Source organism: Bombus huntii, chromosome 10 (assembly GCF_024542735.1).
Source record: "Bombus huntii isolate Logan2020A chromosome 10, iyBomHunt1.1, whole genome shotgun sequence".
NCBI lineage: Eukaryota > Metazoa > Arthropoda > Insecta > Hymenoptera > Apidae > Bombus > Bombus huntii.
This window is the reverse complement of record NC_066247.1, coordinates 5,620,050-5,641,447: the sequence shown is the minus strand read 5'-3', so window position 1 is coordinate 5,641,447 and position 21,398 is coordinate 5,620,050. Positions and strand designations below refer to the sequence as shown.

Below are 21,398 nucleotides of genomic sequence, written 5' to 3'. Positions count from 1 at the left end.
AACAGACGCCCTGCCAAATATCGTCCATCCCGCGTACCACGTTTCCATAAATCCCAAGTATATAAACTCGAATAAATTGGAAACTACATCGGTCGAAAATTCTTCTCTATTCTGGCGAATGAAACAAATAAACAAAGCGACCAACCTAACCCTACCATCTGATCGATAACTATCCGCCCACGATTACAATCTCAAGCTAACCTAACCTATAAACAACGTCTCAACGCTGCAACAACGTTACGAATCTTCTTACAAAGACTCGTTTCACGGCATCCAAGCAAAACATCTCCCCTCCACCGCCCTAAAACTCCACGATCAAACAGAATTTTCGGTAGCTGCGCAATTTGCTCGGCAGTTTTCGCGAGAATCGGAATTTTTCCGCGAAACCGCGTCTCGTCAGGAACGTCTCATCTGAAAGCTGCTACTCACCAGTCGCGACTCCTTTCCAAGAAAAACCGTTCCCTATTCGCGGACGCCTCTCTCGTCCCCCTCGCCGAGCTTCTGGCGTTTCTGGCTTTTCTCAAGGTGCACGCGCTCGCGCGCACGCTCCAACACGATCCAGAGATCCTGCAGCAGTGTGTCGGTCGATCCTGGATCGCGTGGCCGCTGTCAGGAAATTCGCACTCTCGCGGAGGAAGCTGATTCACCGCGCGCGCATTCCTCTTGTTATTTCAGGCGAGTCGAGTTATAAATCCTCCTCCTCTTCTTTCCACGACGGTTCCATCTTCATCCGCGATCACCCCGCTTTTCCAACTTGTTCCCAACTTGTTTCGATCCGCGAAAACCGTACGCACGATTTAAGCAGGGGACGAAAAGATCTGACACTTTTTCTCGTTGTTGTTGGTGTGCTGTTTCTTTCTTTTCTTTTTTTGTTGCGCCAAGGGGATGTTCGTCGGTGTGTTGTGTGTTTGGTCAGACGTTTGTTTGAAAACACTAGCGCGCTTGGTAAACACCTGTTCTCTAGGTTCACATGCGCACTGATCACCCCGAGAGATGCACTTCCGGTCAACTTTCCGCGCGAATCCTTTCAAACTTTGGTCCGTCACTGATTTGCCGAAGATAGGAGAATCTTCTTGTTTCGAACGTTTGGTAGCTTACCTTGCGAAGGTTCCGCTTCGTTAGGCCCTTTGGCAACCTCTATGGCGGCGATTTTGAAAATTTTTAAGATTTCAAAGTTCCATGGAACCTTCGTTAATTTCACTAGCTTGGGATATTTCGAGGTTACAAGTTTGTTTGCACTCTTTCGACGACGATTCGTTTATTTTTCAATTTTCCAAGGTTTTCCTCTGAATTTTCGCAATTTTCTGAAAATTCGCAATTTTCTAGGATTTTTCCACGATCATATTGCCACGATTTTCCAGAACTACTGCACGAAACTTACAGTCGTGTCGATCGACTGTTCACTGACTATCAACTGTCCACCACAATCTAGCAAAACCAAAGCAACGTTACGATCCTTAAATCGTCAAAGTAAATTTCAATCGTAATTCTTCAAAATTACAACTGTCCACTACTTGTCGTAGCAACTAATCACTGAACATCAGTAACCAAAGAGAAAGAAACTTGGAAATAATCGACTGTCCTGATATTCGTAATCCTTTGGAAATGTCGATGATCGGGATCGACTGTCGACTTAGAATCGACTGTCCACTGAGTGAGTAACTTGACTGTGGCTGGCGTCGCGGCGACACTGACACGAGAACGCGTTCCGAGGCGAGAGGATGCGCTCGAGGAAAGCTCGGGGCGAAGTGCCAGAAGAGTCGTCGCTTGAAATAACCGCTCGTCCACGAGCTCTCCCTCCGCCAACCCCCGTGGCCGCTCTCATAGTTCCTCTCCCCACTCTCTGGATTCAGAGGCTAGCTGCACCGGCTAAACTCTCTCGTCACACAGCCCCACTATGCTTTTTCCTTCTTTCTTCGTCCGTTTTGCCTACGTTCCGTTTCTTCCTTGCATATTCACGTATGTGCACTGTCGTCCGGCAACGGGCATTTGAATCTCAGTTTCGAAACGATTCCAAAGATTCTGTTTCTCGAGACTGTCAAAATTCGAAACACTTCGAATGACGTTCGATAGACCAAAACCGCTGAAAGTCTGGAAAGTCTTGGAAATCTTGCAAGTTTTCGAGCGCCGAAACTTTAGATTCGCGGAGTAGCCTTCGATACCTTAAGACTCTTGGAGATCTTGAAAGTCTTGAAAGTCTTGGAAGTCTCGGAGGTGTTTGACTTTCGATACTTTGGATTTACGAAATAGAATTCGACGCCCTAAAACTCTTGAAAGTTTTGAAAGTCTCGGAAATCTTGGACTTTCAAGTATTTAAGTTTACGGAATAGGGTTCGATACTGTGAAAGTGTTGAAAGTCTTGAAAGCGCTGGAATTCTTGAAAGTCTTGGAATTCTTGCAAGTCTTGGAATTCCTGCAAGTCCTGTAAATCTTGGAAGTCTTGGATTTTTGGGACTTTAAATTCGCGAAGTAGGATTCGATATCTTAAAACTCCTGAAAGTCCTGAAAGTCTTGAAAGTCTTGGAATTCCTGCAAGTCCTTTAAATTTTGGAAGTCTTGAATTTTTGGAACTTTAAATTCGCGAAATAGAATTCGATATCTTAAAGCTCTTGAAAGTCTTGAAAATCTTGGAATTCTTGCAAGTCTTGGAATTCCTGCAAGTCCTGTAAATCTTGGAAGTCTTGAATTTTTGAAACTTTAAATTCGCGAAATAGGATTCGATATCTTAAAGCTCTTGAAAGTCTTGAAAGTCTTGGAATTCTTGCTAGTCCTACAAATCTTGGAGGTCTTGAATTTTCGAGACTTTAAATTCGCAAAATAGGATTCTACATCTTAAAGCTCTTGAAAGTCTTGAAAGTCTTAAAAATCTTGGAATTCTTGCAAGTCTCGGAGATCTTGCAAATCTTGAACTTTCAAGACTTCAAGTTTACAGAATAGGATTCGATACTTTGAAAGTTTCGAAAGTATTGAAAGTCTTGGAATTCTTGAAAGTCTTGCAAGTCTTGCAAGTCTTGAGCTATCAACGCTTTCAAGACTTTTAGAGTATCGAATACCCACGATCATCGTGTTCGCTATTAAACGTCGTAAACGTAATTACTTTCTATGACGATGAACAAGCAACGAGCGACGGTGAAGACAACCGGTAGCCAGAGAAGATCAATGTCAGCTGTTTGGAAATTAAAGTATCCTACTCTCTGGAATCAAATGAAACGTGCTACTTTTCATTGCAGCGTTTCAAACAAGCTACTTTTCGTTGCAGCGTTTCAAACAAGCTACTGCTCGCGGCAATGTGAATCGCGTTTGCTATCGTGATTTATTCGAAACGCGCTTGTTATCGGCAGAAACATTGAAACGTGCTTCTTTTCGCGATAGACCGAAGCGCGCTATTCTTCGTAAGACAAATGGAATACATCGCTTTTCGTAACACACGTCGATATATTCCGAACGTAAAGGCAAGTAGACCTTTCCAACGATAACGTATCCGCGATAGATTGCAGCGTCTTGCCTTTCTTCCATGACAAATTACTAACGAACGTCCATTAATATACATATTTCTTCCGGTTTCCGTCATATTGAAGTACACCTCGTATTTTCTCAATGGCGACGATAAGAATGATTTACTTTATGCTTTCACCGTATAGCGCATAATTAGCCTGCGTGAAAATTCCGATAGAACTGATTACGACATACGGCGTCAAGTAATTTTCCAAAACTACTTCGCGCTTTCCTAACGAACGAATTAAAATAATCACGCTTTATTCGATATTTTTCTCTTCAAGTTATCGGAGAACAGAGTACCTCTTTAATGCTTAATAATTAACAGAACCGCGCATGGCAAAAGCTCTCAAACTTTTGTTTCTTTGCTCGTTGTAACGTCATAATAAAGAGAAGTTCTCAAGACTTTTCGTACGCGCAAAAATCTCGCGAGTCTTGAAATTTCAACGCTTTCGAGAATCCTACACCGCCGAATTCTATTCGCAATGATTCGAATTCTTCGTCACGCGCATGTCTTCGTTGCGGTTCGAAACTTTCGACGATCCCCTCACAGATTTCTGTCGATTTTAACGAACAATTCTAATTAACGTTCGACGATATTATTCGAAATGGGACTGGTGGTCGAGCGGGATGAGATTTGTCGAGTATCGTCGGACAAAATAGCACGCGTCAAGTGTAAAATTTCAGCTACGGGAAATCGTGTATTTGCAAGATACAGGTCTCTGCGTGTACTAGATCGTCGCGCGTTAGTCTTCTCTCTAGCCAAGCTTGATGTCGTTGTTGCATGTTCTCCTTCTTTTACTTCTTCTTCTTCTTCTTCTTCTTCTTCTTCTTCTTCTTCTTCTTCTTCTTCTTGCTGCAGGATGATTCTTCTGATTCCTCGTCTGCTTCTATTTCTTCTTCTTCTTGGCTGAGAATGGTACGTGGTCGCGCGTGCACGTGCGTCAGGGAGTTTTCGCGCCATTGAGCGAGATACCGAGGCAGAGAGTGGAATTTACTGCGGTTCTAACAGGGAAATGAAAACGGAGACGAAGATGAGACGGAGAATGAGAGGGTTGGAGGACTTTAATGCTGGTAGTTTCATTTTATGTCATCCTCGCTTTATTTCGTCGAATCGAAATGTCAATTTTATCTTCTTTCTGAAACTAAAACACTAAAAGTCCAGTTAAATCTGTTCCGTTTTAATGCCCGATCCTTTCCATTTTCTATCTTTCGTCTGCTTTAATCACTAGTTCCTTACTTTCTATTCCAATCTCGTGCCATTTCCAATTCACGCGGTGGATTAAAAATGTCGAACTTTATCATCTTCCTTAAATTACTTCGTCCACTTTCCAACCAATATAAATCTCACTGAAACTGTAGTTAAATCTGTTTCCTTTTTAACGTATCATTCCCTTGACACTTTATGCTTCATCTGCTTTAATCATTCGTTCTTTCCTTTCTTTTCTAATCTCGTGCCATTTCCAATTCACGCGGTGGATTAAAAATGCCGAACCTTATCATCTTCTTCCTTAAATTACTTCGTCCACTTTCTAACTAGTACAAATCTCACTGAAACTGTAGTTAAATTTGTTTCCTTTTTAACGTATGATTCCTTTGACACTATGCTTCATCTGCTTTAATCATTCGTTCTTTCCTTTCTTTTCTAATCTGGTGCCATTTCCAATTTATACGATGGATTAAAAATGCCGAACATTATCATCTTTCTTAAATTACTTCGTCCACTTTCTAACCAAAATAAATCTCACTAAAAGTATAGTTAAATCTGTTTCCTTTTTAACGTATGATTCCTTTGACACTTTACGCTTCATTTTTTAATCTTAATAATTTTTTTTTAATTTGCTTTTAAAATTAATCTGCTTCAGTTCATTTCTTTCTATTCCAATTTCGTGCCATTTCCAATTCACGCGGTGGATTAAAAATGTCGAACTTTATCATCTTCCTTAAATTACTTCGTCCACTTTCCAACCAATATAAATCTCACTAAAACTGTAGTTAAATCTGTTTCCTTTTTAACGTATCATTCCCTTGACACTTTATGCTTCATCTGCTTTAATCATTCGTTCTTTCCTTTCTTTTCTAATCTCGTGCCATTTCCAATTCACGTGGTGGATTAAAAATGCCGAACCTTATCATCTTCCTCTTTAAATTACTTCGTCCACTTTCTAACCAATAGAAACCCCACTAAAAGTACGATTAAACGTGTTTCGTTTCAACGAATGATTACTTTGACACTTTATACTTCATCTGCTTTAATCAATAGTTCATTTCTTCCTATTCCAATCTCGCGCTATTTCCAATTCACGCGGTGGATTAAAAATGCCGAATCTTATCATCTTCTTCCTTAAATTACTTCATCCACTTTCTAATTAATACAAATCTCACTGAAACTGTAGTTAAATCTATTTCATTTTAATATGTATATATGTATATATAATATGATTCGTTTGACACTTTATCCTTCATCCGCTTTAATCAGTAGTTCGTTTCTTTCTATTCCAATCTCGTACCATTTCTAATATACTTTTAGCAGGTTCAAAATATCGAGCTTTATCTTCTTCCTCGAATTAATCCGTCTGCTTTCTAATTACACCTCGATAAAATCGTAGAAACTCATAACTGCAAATATTACTACGTCAAATCTGTCAACGTTTTTATATTTACCGATACGCGTTATAAGCCACGAACTTCCTCTTTGAAATCATCGTTAGTTAAGCGGTAGCTACGATTATACTGATCACCGTTGAATTAGGATTGCAGGTTCGCAAACACGGTGGTTATTCAATCTATGCTAGTAGATTGCCGTATCTATCGATGATGATTGCTGGAAAACAACGATCCGCTGTCGGCACGGTTGCTGGCTACGGGTAATAACGGCGATATAATTGATCGATCGAACGACGTTTCAAATAGACGCTACTGGCGACTAAGTAATTCCGCATCCGTTCGATCGATCAAGCCATGTTTGTCCGGTTGTTTTGTACGTGAAGATTCTCTCGTTGTAAAATAACATTTCTAATAACTACGTATGATTTACAGAAACGAATATGCGTAATATTGATATGGTACGATATGCGTAATAATTGTTCTTTTTTTTTATTATTTATTTTATTAATTTATTCTATTAATTATTCTTGTTTGTTATTAGTCGATGTTTTCTTTGTTTTCGATCGATGTTGTTTTTTGTTTTGTTTTTTAATTCGCTTTCGTCGTGAAATATCCGCTTTGTCTTTTGGAAATTCTGCGAAATATTTTGCAGAAATTGAAATACATTCCGCATCCGATAAAGCCATGTTTGTCCGGTTGTTTTGTACGTGAAGATTCTCTCGTTGTAAAATAACATTTCTAATAACTACGTATGATTTACAGAAACGAATATGCGTAATATTTATATGATACGATATGCGTAATAATTGTTCTTTTTTTTATTATTTATTTTATTAATTTATTCTATTAATTATTCTTGTTTGTTATTAGTCGATTTTTTCTTTGTTTTCGATCGATGTTGTTTTATGCTTAGACGGCTGTGATTCTCTTTGCAATTGATCGATAAAAGCGTTAATGGAGGGTCGCAAAGTCTTTCTATTTCGATCATAACTTTTAATAATTCGCTTTCGTCGTGAAATATCAGTTTCGTCTTTTGGAAATTCTGCGAGATATTTTACAGAAATTGAAACACATTCCGCGTTACGTTCACTTTGTTTCTGTGCTACATGAGGCTTGTGCATGGTGAAACAAAACGGGGAATTAATTCATCTGTATCTTCAAATATCTATTTCATCTCTCAGGTGTTTCACTGAAATTAAAATACAACCTGCAGTGGGCTCTTTTTCACCCTGTATCATATAAAACGTCCACACTACAAAGATTTTACTAAGTCTACGCTACAATTTTACAAAGATTCAACTACATTGTACACGAGGTTCGTTACGCCTCTGTATTATACAAAACTGCCGCGTTATAAAATGAAAAAGCGTTTTATCCATTTTCATCTTCCACAGTGCCCTCCGAAACAATTCGCACAAATTGAGATACATTTTACTACTTTTTTACTACATTTTACTACAAAAATTGAAATACACCCCACAGACGAGATTCACGTCGCCTCTGTTTATACCTGAAACACGCAGCTTACAAAATGAAAATGATCACCGTGTTCCAACGTTATCTGCCACGAAACCCTAAAATAATAATATTCTACGGAAATTGAAATACATTTTCCATCGTAGAATCGCTACGCGATCTCGTCCCTGTGACGCGTAGAACTTCCTCGTTACAAAGTAAAAAAAAAAAAAGACAAAAATAAAAAGAAAGACAGATCTCAAAGTGTACGATTCGACAGAACTTCGAGCGCACTTGATACTTATAAGTACACTATATATGTACGTTCGATTCCCTGCAATTCCAACTTCTACCTGCCACTGGCTTTCTCCGGGGTTCTTCAGCGCACTCGAGAACCAGTTTCTCTTCGGTAACATTGTAAAAAAAAAAAAAAAAAAAAAGAAGAAAAATGGTTAATTAACTCGTGGCACGGCACTAGCTCGCGAACATAGCCACGCTTGCAATTCATCTGCCCGCTGGTTAATCCCGTTAAGAGATCCTCGTGATTATCCATGATGATTCATTGATTTATTTTAACCATCCTATTCCAACTAACTTCTACTATGTCCGTAATTGTCCACGGATTTATCTAGGACGCAATCGAATGGCTAATGTCTCTTCCTGTTTTTCCTTGTTATTTTATGGTTTGAAAACAGAGGAGCGATTTGTCAGCGTAATAGCGGCTTAAAGGTTTATTCAGTCGTGTAAATTCTATGTTACGTAGATACGAAAGAGGATTATTCTCGTTCCGAGTTTGTAAATCTTCCGTTAACTTTGTGTCTTTTTGTTCTCGCGTAAAATTAAGTATCCGTTATTTAAGAAATCGTGCAATTTTTATACAATGTTTCGAGTAATCGATCGGGTAATTGAAAAATTGAGAAGATTAGGTTGTTGTACTTTTGTAAATCTGTGGCTTCCTACGGTGTTTTTCTTTTTTTTTTTTTTTTTTTTTGATTTGCGGAAATGGATTTGGTTAGATGAAATGTTTCGAAAATTTCCTTTATTGCGTTAGATCGTCGCACGAAAGATCGCTTAATCGTTAAATCGTATTAATCGTACGTTAAGTACTTTTTTATCTGCCAGTATAATTTGTTCTATATTCGAGAGAGTATCGTTAAGCAAATTCAGCAAAGGAAAGGAGATACGAAAAACGAGCTAATAATTAAACAGCATTTTTCAGAAGCCACTAGTACGCTGACGAATTATTTAAGATATCCTTTGCAATATCAAAAGTTAGAAAAATAATTATTAAACTCCAATGAGAAAGAAATATCACATTATCAAAGGAATGATACTCGACCATTTTACATGCCGTATGAAATATCCAGGAGAAAAAAATAAATACTCGGAAGAAACGATAGCAATCGATAACCAGCGACTCGAGATTCCCAGTAGCCAGCCGCGGTTAAGCCACAAATCATCGTGTTACAGCTAGAGACCGTGAGCTTATAAAGCTGCCATTTAAACGAGACGAGAGCCGAAGCGAGCAAATCAAACGGAGAAAAAAGTCGAACTTCAACGCCACCCCTCGCTAATGCCAGAAATTTCGATGAAATACGAGGGGTAAACGAGGCGTTCTAAAACGTATCGTACCGTAGAATTAATGCCTCTATCAACCGAGCATTAGAAAATCCTTTCTTCCATTCCGTAGCAGCTCGTGCAGTAACGATCGATCGTAAAGTAAATTCCTCAAGTGCGACACCGAGTGGTTCCTTTGTAAGCTAGAAAAGGGGTGGCCATTGGAGATGATGACTTTACGAGCGACCCATAAAGATTTAGTGGGGAATCGTAGGTTTCAAAGCGCTTTCAGATTATATTTCTAGCGAAGGATTAAGTGAATGGAATTGGTACGTTGAGAGGAACGAGCGCGGATTGCCTTTAATAAGACGAATAGGGCAAAGGACGAATCGTGCGTTGCTTGATATCGTGACTGAATAAATTAACATAATTGTATCATACGTTGTACGAGAAATAAATAATTAAGAAATGAATTTTAAGCGGTAGGATCTTCTCTGTCGCTCTGAGTCATTTGAATGGTACACGCGTGATTATCCTAACGCACGTTCGAACGAAACTAGAGTTTCTGAGCTGGAACGCGCGGTTGAAAATACACGCGAGTTTTGAAATTCGTGTACGCGTTCGTACGCGAGCATCGAAATACGGAACCGACAGCCTGAAAAGATTTGAGCCAATCCCACTCTAATTTTATATCAAACAGAAACGAATGTGGGTGAAGTTGGATTTTTCTCGAGGCACAGCCTTCGCCCACGCATTTGATTTACTATAGCTACCCCCTCCCTCCCCCGTTACAACTTTCACAAGAGAATTCAGGCTGATGACCTCGACGAAGTATTAAAAGAGTTATGGAAATCGGAGATGGCTCGTGATATTCGTGAATGTGCTTACTTATGCAACTTATGTTAATTAATACAGCAACAGTACGTCGTAGTAACTTTTATCATTTTCCGTTTCCTCTTTACTTTTTTTTTTTTTCGTTTCTTTTTTTGTGCGGGCAAGTGAATGTTTACATACACGTGAGTAGTCGTACGATAACGTATGACGGGAAATATGGATGATAGTCGTCGGCGGAACAGGATCTCGATGAAATGATTGTCGATGATTTCAGCGTGTCGATAAATAAACATTGGCCGGCTTCGGTGTGAAATCGTGTCGACGAATCGATCGTCGCTGATTTAACGATAATTTGTACCGACTCCATTGTACTTTAAAAACTTCATCTTCGAGCTGAGTTACGTATCCGGCTATTCGTTCGTACGAGTCGCTCGGGTAAAAATTTCTTCGATTAAACCACAGAGTAAAAATAAAGGAAAGTAAAGCAAAGGTAAATGGAAATTCTATTCAGATGAGATGGCAGATTTACATTTGGCCGCCACTTTAAATTACTCGTTGCATTAATCGTGCTAATTAAACCGTCTGGAAATAAAATTGATCAGCATCGTGTAAGCTGGTCTTTTAAATTCACCTTCGGATTTATTATTATTTACGTCATTTTCTAGCAATTAATGAACTCACGAAAGTACATCGTTTTACGTTGACTAATGAAATTAAGAAATTAGGAAAAAGCGCAGTCGATCAGATTAACTTCCCAGAGGTTTAATTATTCAGTTACCTTCGATTTGGTCGATTTCCTAGCAGCGTATTATGCAACCTGCTACCTGATAGTCACGACGTTGATAACTACGAGTGCCACGCAAGGCAAGTGTTGTTATTTTCTCGTATGGAAATCTACGAAGTTTTCTTCTTTTTTTTTTTTTTGCTCGATTCTTGCGAGCTGTTCGAAGCGATCGTTCGTTCGTCTTTCGATTGTCTTGTAATTTTTCGTGAAATCAGGCGTATCGAATCCATCAAGCGCACGACGAGTACAGAGAGGGACAGTTGTCTTTCGATCTCGTTCACCTGCATACGATCATTTTTACGCTTCGTTACTCTGCCACCTTGTACTTTCGCAAAATTTATCAAATTAACGCCAGCAAAATTTATTTTACGCGTAAGAATATTCTTCTTCCATCTTTACATCTTTTATTTATCATTTGTTACTTTTGTTCGTGTAATGTGCTTATCATTTATTATTTTTGTATCTTCCTACATATTATTTTATTACTTTTCGTAATTTTCTGTTATCTTATTTTCTACCCGCACGAAATTTTTTTGGAAAATTCCAGTTTCCAAAGCGAAGTGAAAAATTCTAATCGATGTACTTAATTTCTGGTTATTTTAATAATTCAATCAAATTTTAATCGGAAGGAGAATAAAATAAATTTGTATCAGAATCAGCGATAGAGAGATTCGAAATGATTTTTACAACTCATACGCTGCTCGGGACTCGCGATCGGTCCCCATAAGTGTTTTCCTTTCTCAATGTTTGACCGGAAACCCTACGGGGTACAAATAAGGTGAAAGTTGACCTAATGAAATTGCCGAAAGGTCGAGTTTGGTATCGTTTTACGTATCTTGACGTAGATAGTATTGTCTGCTTTTACGACTTCCAGCTGTTCCCAGGAACCGCGCGAAAAAAGGGGATGCGGAACGTATCCTCCCTCTTCCTCTTCCTTTCTAATTCGGAAAACATCGACAACACTTACCATTTCGTGTATGCATTTTTAAATATAGAATCAGAATAACAGAGTTAAACACTTATTATTCACGTTATAGTACCACGCTAGAATAATTTGGTTATGATTCTCAATGACAATTGATTGTAAAATTCTTCCAAATGAAAAAAGAAAACATTTTTTTGAATTCGAAAAATGTTGAAGTAACTACTTCAAGAAAAACTCTGCATCTTTGTTTATGTATATTCGTGACCTGGATACCGCTATTACGCAGAAAATAGAATTTAGTGAAAGAAAAATATTCTAAATAAAGAGGGGTCCATATTATTGTGCCCTTGAATATACATTATTTTTTTGGGTTACAAGGTCTAGGAACAAAGGAACTAATAAACAGATTTGTATTTATGTTCCTTGTAGCCTTTAACTAGCCAGCTATAGGGTAAAGCTATAAGGTTAACTTTTTTGGTAATGTCCTTTTGCTACAAATATATGAACGTGCTCCCTATCGATTCTATTGTATTGCAACATTAAGAGAGTAAGGAGGTCAATCAGCATAAACTTATACTTATACCTTCATTTATTTCAATATATTTTTCTATTACAAATTCATCCAGTGGTTCTTCTATCAGTGAACCTCAACAGAAAAGAAATTTTTTCAAAAAGGTTCAAAGAGTATTTTTCCATTGTCTTGTAACACTAAGAGAGTAAGGATCTGGATCAGCATAAATTTACACTTGTATATTATACTTATATCTTCATTTATTTCAATATATTTTTCTATTACAAATTCATCCAGTGGATCTTCTATCAGTGAACCTCAACAGAAAAGAAATCTTTTCAAAAAGGTTCAAAGAGTATTTTTCCATTGTCTTGTGACACCAAGAGAGTAAGGATCTGGATCAGCATAAACTTACACTTATATATTATACTTATACCTTCATTTATTTCAATATATTTTTCTGTTACAAATTCATCCAGTGGTTCTTCTATCAGTGAACCTCAACAGAAAAGAAATCTCTTCAAAAGGGTTCAAAGAGTATTTTTCCATTGTCTTGTAACACTAAGAGAGTAAAAATCTGGATCAGCATTAATTTATACTTATATATTATACTTATACCTTCCTTTATTTCAATATATTTTTCTATTACAAATTCATCCAGTGGTTCTTCTATCAGTGAACCTCAACAAAAAAGAAATCTTTTTCAAAAGGGTTGAAACCCTGGAAAAAATTCTAAAAATAGTGGAAACTTACGAGAACGAAGATTTTATAAATCTTGAATCTCCGCTATCGTAGAGCTTTAAAAAATTCTCGTCATTTGAAAAATTTCAAACGTTTTAAAAGTTTGAAAGCGTAGGAAATGATAAAGATACCTATAAAGTTTTAGAAACTCGAACGATAAACGTACTTCGACTCTATGAAACCCTAACGATTCTTCCAATAATTCCAAAATTCCTAAAAGTTTCTTCCTAAGATTTTTCACAATTTACAAAAACTGGCTAAGCTTCAAAAACGAAGGGAAACATTAAATAGCATAAATAGGGGAAGATTCCAAAAATCTACAAAATATTAAGTATTTCGAAAACTGTGTAAATTTCAAAGATGTTGCGACGATGTAAATGTATTCTACCAAAAAGAAAATATCAAAAGTGTTTTTCCGGGAAGAAGACTGTTCTTCAGAAATTCGACGCGTTTTCTCCAGACCTTTTCCACGGCGATTATCGGCTCCACTTTATCCTATTAATTAGTATACGTCGGAAGACAGGAGCAGCTGATACGAAGCTGCTCCGAGTCGACGTGAACGATTCGTCGTTGTCACTGATCGAAAACACCTTAAATCCACGGCCTCCCATACAGTGCACACCACAGTCATTCGAGTTCACCGGTGGAAACGAATTAGCCGTCAGTATAAATAGTAACGTGGCGATGCCATGGAATGCGTGACAGTGAATCACATCGAGCGAAGGCGAGTACGTTTCTCGTATATGATGACTAATGACTTCAAAATGAAGAATTCTCTCGGGATAATGGTGTATATGCACTGTATTCTATATCTGACGAGAAAATCTTTTGAGAAAATGATCAAAATTGAAGATGAGAAACGCTGCGCGTTAAAACGTAAAGTCTTACTGAAAGTGCATTTGTGTAAATGAAGATTATACTGAGTTTTAAGCTTCACTGCGATAAATAATATAGGTAGTTTATGAGGAAAAATATTTTCAAGAAACACTCGCCAAACTTCTTCTCAGTACCATAGAATATTATAGTAAACAAAAATATTCTCTGAGAAATATACGTCTAAATTCTATTTTCTAAACAATAAACACCAATCCTCAACAAAATGTTGCACAATTTCTAATGTAAAATACCAAAGTACTGTTATTATTCTTTATTCGTTTTGATATTTATTTTAACACAATTTACATGGGCAATATTTCTAAAAAATATTCGTCAAATAAGCGTAATATATTGGAATTTTCAGAAACACCAAGGTTTTATGATCTTCCACTTACCTCCACGCTGCCAGCTTTTTTATTTTTTTATTATTTAATTTGTACTTTACAATTTGTCCAGCTGGATATTTGGTAAATTTTTCTAACTTAATTGCTAAATAACATGTGGATGGCTACCCCCAGCGGGATACCATCTTCGAGTTTGACTAACGCAGCCAGTACAGAAATTATTTTCAACGAATACTCACAAAACTTCTCCTCAGCACCATAGAATATTATGATAAAAAAAATATTCTCCGAGAAATGTACGTCTAAAATTCCATCTTCCAAACAATAAACGCCAATCCTCAACAAAACCTTGCACAATTTCCAATGTAAAATTCCAAAGTACTGTTATTAATATCTCTAAAAAATATTCGTCAAATAAGCGTAATATATCGAAATTTTCAGAAACACCAAAGTTTTATGATCTTCCAGTCACCTCCATGCAACCAGTACAGAAATTATCTTCAACGAATACTCGGCGAACTTCTCCTCAGCACCATAGAATATTATAATAAAAAAAATATTCTCCGAGAAATGTACGTCTAAAATTCCATCTTCCAAACAATAAACGCCAATCCTCAACAAAACCTTGCACAATTTCCAATGTAAAATTCCAAAGTACTATTATTATTATTTCTAAAAAATATTCATCAAATAAGCGTAATATATCGAAATTTTCAGAAACACCAAAGTTTTATGATCTTCCAGTCACCTCCATGCAACCAGTACAGAAATTATTTTCAACAAATACTCGCCGAACTTCTCCTCAGCACCATAGAATATTATAATAAAAAAAATATTCTCCGAGAAATGTACGTCTAAAATTCCATCTTCCAAACAATAAACGCCAATCCTCAACAAAACCTTGCACAATTTCCAATGTAAAATTCCAAAGTACTATTATTATTATTTCTAAAAAATATTCATCAAATAAGCGTAATATATCGAAATTTTCAGAAACACCAAAGTTTTATGATCTTCCAGTCACCTCCATGCAACCAGTACAGAAATTATCTTCAACGAATACTCGGCGAACTTCTTCCCGGTAGCCGCACCATAAAGTATCATACGTAAAAAATATCCTCTGAGAAGCGTAGCTCTATGATTCCAAAATATACGCTGCAGGAACCTTAGGTGCAACTAGCGCCCCGCTGACCTTAACTCCGCTCTCCAATCCCGTGATTCGATGTCACGCTCCGTTCTGCTCACGGATATTCCCTGTTTTCTCTCCACGAATCGACGCAGCGGTAGTTTCGGAAGCGTCAGAAAAATCGTTCGAAGAATCCATAAGGGAGAAGAGAGGCCGAAAGGAAGGAAAATCTTTCAGTAGGACAGTTGATGGCTGTTGGACTGTCATCGGGTCGAAACCATGAATTGTCTCACGCTCGTGGGACACGCGTTTCTCGCTTCTTCCCGTCGCTTCTTACGATTCTTATTTTTCTAAGGGACCGGAACGACTTTGCTTTGAGGAATTTTGTATCCGCCCACGTTTATTTCGAATAGATTCAGCTTCGAACGATCAACGTTCTCGTATCGGAACTCTGACGATCTATCGCTATAGCGTGCAGTTCTATCGCTCACGTGAGAATTTAGCGTAGAATGAAAATTAACGTAGCAAATAGAGGAAACAACAGCGATTCTGTTACAAAGAATGGAAAATTAATTGGGATGCCTATTAAAGAGAAGAGAATCCGAGCGTAGAAAGTTGCTAGTTCGTTTGGATCGAAGCTGTAACCAATTGAATGAAGCAATGAAAATGCAAATCGCAGAAGCTGAGAAGAATTCGTCGTATAGCATGTTCGTTGAAACGATCGCAGGATGTAATTAACAGCGGATGCTGGGCCACTTGAAAGCTCGATGGAAAAAGAACCGTGCTTGAAACGCACATACGTTTAAACGCGAAGTGGCCACTTCGCGTCCCATCTTCGATAATAATCGTTCTTAACATTCGGTTTCGCGTTAACTCTATCTCGACGTTTTCATTTGGCCGAGATTCTGTTGCAGAAGGGAACTTGTATCCTTCGTATCCACCTCGCCTGGAAATCTTCATTTACGATTCGACGCTGGAAAGAAGAATATTCAGTGATTATAGTCGCAACATGAAGAAGTGGATCGAATTGAAAATGTAATTAATAGCGGCGTGTACTTTGAACACTGTGATTTTATTATCAAGTAAATCCTAAAATGGCGAGCGTAACAGCCAATTTGATATAACTTTTACAGCATGAGTTCGTCTGCTTCCTAACGTTCTTTTATTCTATTCTAATTTTTTATTCTATTCGTATAATACGAAGTACTTTCCTATTTAATATTTGTCAAATTATTTTTTTTCTTTTTTATGAATTTTGTCTTTCCATTGCTTTGGAAGATTTTCCTTATCGTTAACTATGTGCCAATTAACCGTTGTTTCATCGCCTCTCAAGCTAAGGACATCATCGTCTAACAAAATTAGGGAAATTGCACGTTGCGATCGGAATGAAAATATCGCGTAAAGTTTTACGAGAATCAACCGGCACAGGTTACAGGTTTGATATATTTAACGTTCCGAAAATATCACGGAATTGAGAAACAATGGTTGGCCGATTTCATTCAAGAGCAGAATCAAACACGATTAGTTCTGCCGCTAATTTACGATGAATGCCGGCCGCCGATCCGACGTGCTTACCCTTCGCCGCGGGAAATTGAATCAAATCTACGGTTATTTTCAGTGGCGAAACGGTAACAGAATCGCCTGTTTATTACTTTAAACATAGAATAGTAACAATTGCCGGCTTAAGAACGTCAGAATCGAACTCTCGCCATTCATTTCCTTGGAAAACTTCCGGTGCCCCGTTTTCTAACTTTAATTCCGCGCGATTAAATGACGTGCTTGCTGTAATTCAATAAAAAATCTCCATCACATACATCGGCTTTTAATAGAATAATTTTGCCAATTGTCTGGTACATTTATTTTTATTTATTCGTTGCACGTACTTTTCCATAGTTCTTTCCATCATCCGTCTGATTGCACGAGAGAAAATAATTTTATCGTACGATAGGCGACTCGTATTTGCCAAATCTCAATCTCTTCAAGGACCCAAGTTAAAGATAGAATTCCAACCGAGCTTCGTTACGAATACTTTTCTTCGAATCCACTTGTTGCATCGCTATCGTAATTCCTAGTGGGCGTATTATCGTGAAAAGAAGAAGAAAAGAAAAGAAGAAACGGAGTTGATTAAAATTTTTGTTGTATCCTCGATTTTCCAATGAATTGTCCGAAACGTCGAAATTCATTATTATACGCCAGTTACTACGTTCGTGGTATTTGTAACGTTGTAGGAGATTCGATTTTATTTCCACTTAATACTCCCGCGTCGAATAAGATTGCACGGATAGATAAAGGGAAGAGAAAAGAGACAAAGAAGGGCAAGGTAACGAGGAAAGAAAAGCGATTATCGAGAGTCTGGCGAGTGTAGACATCGTATACGGCTAATCAACGCGATCGCCAGCAATTAACAAGGAAACCAGTTTTCAGGTTCAGCTCGTGGTCTTAATTGTAAATGCTTCGCCTCGTTCCCTCGCGCATACAAAACAACGAGGAAACCGAAGAAAGAAATAGAGAAACTGGAACCCGTGGGGTGTTGATTTTTGTATAAATCGACAAATCGGTAATTAATTTCGACTTAATCATACTCGTAAATATGTGCAAGTATCTACATAACATGCTTCGCCAGTCACGATATCGTTCTTATCGATCCCGGTATATACAAATTACGTTTACGTAAGTTCGTACGTTCTCGCTTGTAGGTTCGTAGGTTTGCTCTACAGGGTGTGCCAGGTTTTAACGACGAAACGTTGTCAGTGTGTTTTACAAAAATGTTGCAGAAACGTGGATCGTTCGAGGCTTCGTTCGGAAAATTATAACAGAAATAGGAAGGAGACAGTGGCAGGTTAGCGTTTGCCGCGTATTATAACGTAAGAATCATACACACGTCGCAACTGTTTTAAGACAAATTTTAAAAGCTAACAAATTGACAAATTTTCGTTACGAGTAACCGTCGCGAACGATTAAAATTCTGTTATTCGTCGATAATCATAATCGATGATCAGAATTTTATTTTGGTCACGAATAGACGTTATCGATAAGGAGAATTTTACTTTGGCTACGAATAGTCATTATTGATGACGGGAATTTTATTTTGGTTGCCAATAATCGATGTAAATGATCGGAATCTTTCTTGAGTATCCTTATCGTTATTCTCGTCATCGATAACCATCATCGGTGTTTCTGTCAGAAGCCTTCAACGAAGCTTGAAACGACCTACGTTACGATCTGGCACACCTTGTATATTACATGATTTTTTAACAACTAAGGATACGTTGGAAATGTAGTTAGCCTAGTGAACTGCGCGTACGGTTTTCACGTAGAATTGTGAAATATATTCGACCGATGGCATAGTAAATACTAAGGATCATTCGATGAATTTTGTGCTATTTCTAGAGAAAATGGAGAGTTTCAAGGAAGTTTAGAAGCAAGCGATTTAGATATGTTAATTAAATTGGAAAATGAAGTAAGAATTAAATTTCGACTAATGCGCTGAAAATTGTAGAAATTTAAAAACAGGAGATTTGGCAGCTTTCGATAGGGTTGCTCGTACGTACCATCGTTTCACGTTTCTCGAATTCGATAGACGATCGATTTTAGAATTCGTCGTGTCGTTAAGCAGTGCCACGTCGAAGCTACGTTTGCATCTGATTTTCCCATTAAACAAATTTTTTCGTCGCCACTCTTGCGCACTGAAACGAATACTACGACATAATATCGGGATTGGCAACTAAGTGATTGCGGTTTTTTTCATCACCACCTAATCACAAAAGCCGCAATCACTTAGAACATTAACATAATGTTAACACAATATAATATTGTATTGTATTGTATTTTATTTATAAAACTACCAATAGCGCGAGTGAGCGTTTCAATTTGAAATTTAAATAAATTTTAACAATTTGTATAGAAACCAAATTCGAGCCTCACAACCCCCACGGAATAACCAGTCACATGACGACCCCTCCACGGTAGACCCAAATATAAATAAACGTAGCGACATAGAAGATAGAAAAATAATTCCTTAGTTCAGAGTAATTAATTCCTCAGTTCTGTCTGATTAGTTCCTCAGTTCTTGGTGATTAATTTCTTGTTGGTTCTTGGCGATCAGTTCCCCAATTCTTGGCAAGTAATTTCTTTGTTCATAGCGATTAATTTTCAATTCCTTTGGCTCTTAATTTCTCAGTTCATTTGCCTTTCAATACTTTAGTTCCTTAGCTTTTCAGCTCTTAGTTCCTTAGTTTTTTGCTTTCAGTTCTTAAGTTCTTTAGTCCTTTAGTTCTTTAGCTTTTAGTTCTTTGTTCCATTAGTTCCCAGTTCTTGTTAGTTTTGTTAATCGACGTATTTGTATTTGTCAATTTGTGAATTATCGAAAATCTATCAAATTAAAATCTTGTAATTAATAAGAGTGAAAACGTATTGCGAACGATTGTAATTTCGAGTATTCAATTCTGTCAATATCCAATTAGAATACGAATAAACATTTTTTGTGAACAATATTTGTCTAATAATATGATAGGATTAAGCGAAACGTGGAGTTTAATTGCCAATCGCATTGAACAACAGACAACGCTACAATTTAATCTGAATTCAAAAATTAACGTCAACACAAACAAAACGAGCCAAACAAAACGCAACAATATAATTACGCTAACGACAAAAGCAGCGTCAGATTAAAAAAAACATTTTCAATACCCAAAATACACGCGCGCTTCTCTTCCTAATCCCTAAATTACCAGATGTTATACAAACTTTCCTTGGTAAGATCTGCTTTATATCTGTCTCGAGATTGAGAAACTTTGAAAAATCGAACGAACCGGGCAAGACACAGGATTAGGTGGAAGAAACCGAAGCGCGGTTTAACCGACTATCGCGCGTGTTTCGTGAAAAGAGAGAAAGTGTCGCAAGGTGGATTAGGCCGAGTCCGGATTTACGAGACGATTGCTCGCGCAGGAATTCACGCGAGCAGCGAAAAACAATGTGTTCTAAATTTACGCGGGGCGCCGCGATTCCGCTCGATACAGCCGCGCAGCCTTCGATTTTATTGCGTTTCCATTTTCGTCAGCCTCGAGGTAACCGAGTAGACGAAGAAGTTTCCGTGGCTGGGAGGCAGCCGCGATGACGGCTGATCGACACGCGATGATGGAGCGTAACGTGTGTTTTCATGCACGCCGATCGCCGGGGAAAGCAAGATTCGATAATACTGTTATGTAAATTATGCAAATACGCGAACAGGATGGTCCAACTTAACGAAGTCGTTACAACAAACGATATTTTCAATAACTATGGAGAGATCCATGGTTTTGTATCAAGATCCATCGCGTAGAATGTTTAAAAGGCACAGATTACCTGGATACGTAACTCAACTTGAAGATGAAGTTTGCAAAGTACAGTGGAGCTGGGTTACCTTAAAATCACCGACGATCCATCCATAATGTGTTCATCGACACGATTTCACATCGACATCGACCTCGCTGGCAATGTTTATTTATCGATAGGTTGAAATCATCGACGATCATTTGATCGGGATCCTGTTTTTCCAACGACTATTATCTATATCTGTCGTCATATGTTATCGTATGATTAGTCACGCGTATCTAAACATTCGTTCGCTTGAGCCGAAGCATCCTGTTTTGCGACCAAGTTTTTCAAGGCAGAAAAAAGAAAATAAAAAAAAAAAAGCTCCGCTCCCCAGAGGCTTAAATCCAAAAACTGCATCATACAACAAAAAAATGTAAAGCGTCGACACATAATACAGCATGGCTACGTCGTACCTTTCGGTACCTTTGCCTAACATACCATTACAAAAATTCATGTTTATTGTGAATAATGCACTTAAAATCTGTATTTTCTGGGCTCAATAAACTCCTTTGTAAAAATTCGTTTGCTTGAGAAAATAAAGAGGAAAGGAAAAATATCACTACCACGTACTGTTACTTCGTTAATAAACGCAAGTTGTATCAGGAAATATTTACGAAAAGCGAGCCATCTCCGATTCTCGTAATTCTTCCACGGTTTCTAGGTCATCACCCTGAATTGTCTTGTGAAAGTCTTAATGGAGGGGTAGTTGTAGTAGATGAAACGCGTGGGCGGAGGGTCCTGAAACATCTAATTTCACTCGTACTCGTTTCTGTTTGAAACGAAGTTAG

At 37.8% G+C, this 21,398-nt stretch overlaps 2 protein-coding genes across 3 annotated transcripts in view; one reads left to right on the top strand and one right to left on the bottom strand.

The window, feature by feature from the left end:
• Positions 1-1,758, bottom strand: part of LOC126870037 (fibroblast growth factor receptor homolog 1-like) — a 110,057-nt gene extending 108,299 nt beyond the window's left edge. Inside the window, exon 1 of one of the 2 annotated variants that reach the window (XM_050627402.1) lies at positions 430-1,758. The gene's annotated coding sequence lies outside the window, so the exon portion shown is untranslated. The remainder of the gene's footprint in view (positions 1-429) is intronic. The other variant, XM_050627399.1, reaches the window with a different exon arrangement.
• LOC126870035 (conserved oligomeric Golgi complex subunit 1) overlaps positions 1-21,398 on the top strand; it is a 257,074-nt gene that overhangs the window by 81,161 nt on the left and 154,515 nt on the right. The window lies entirely within an intron of this gene.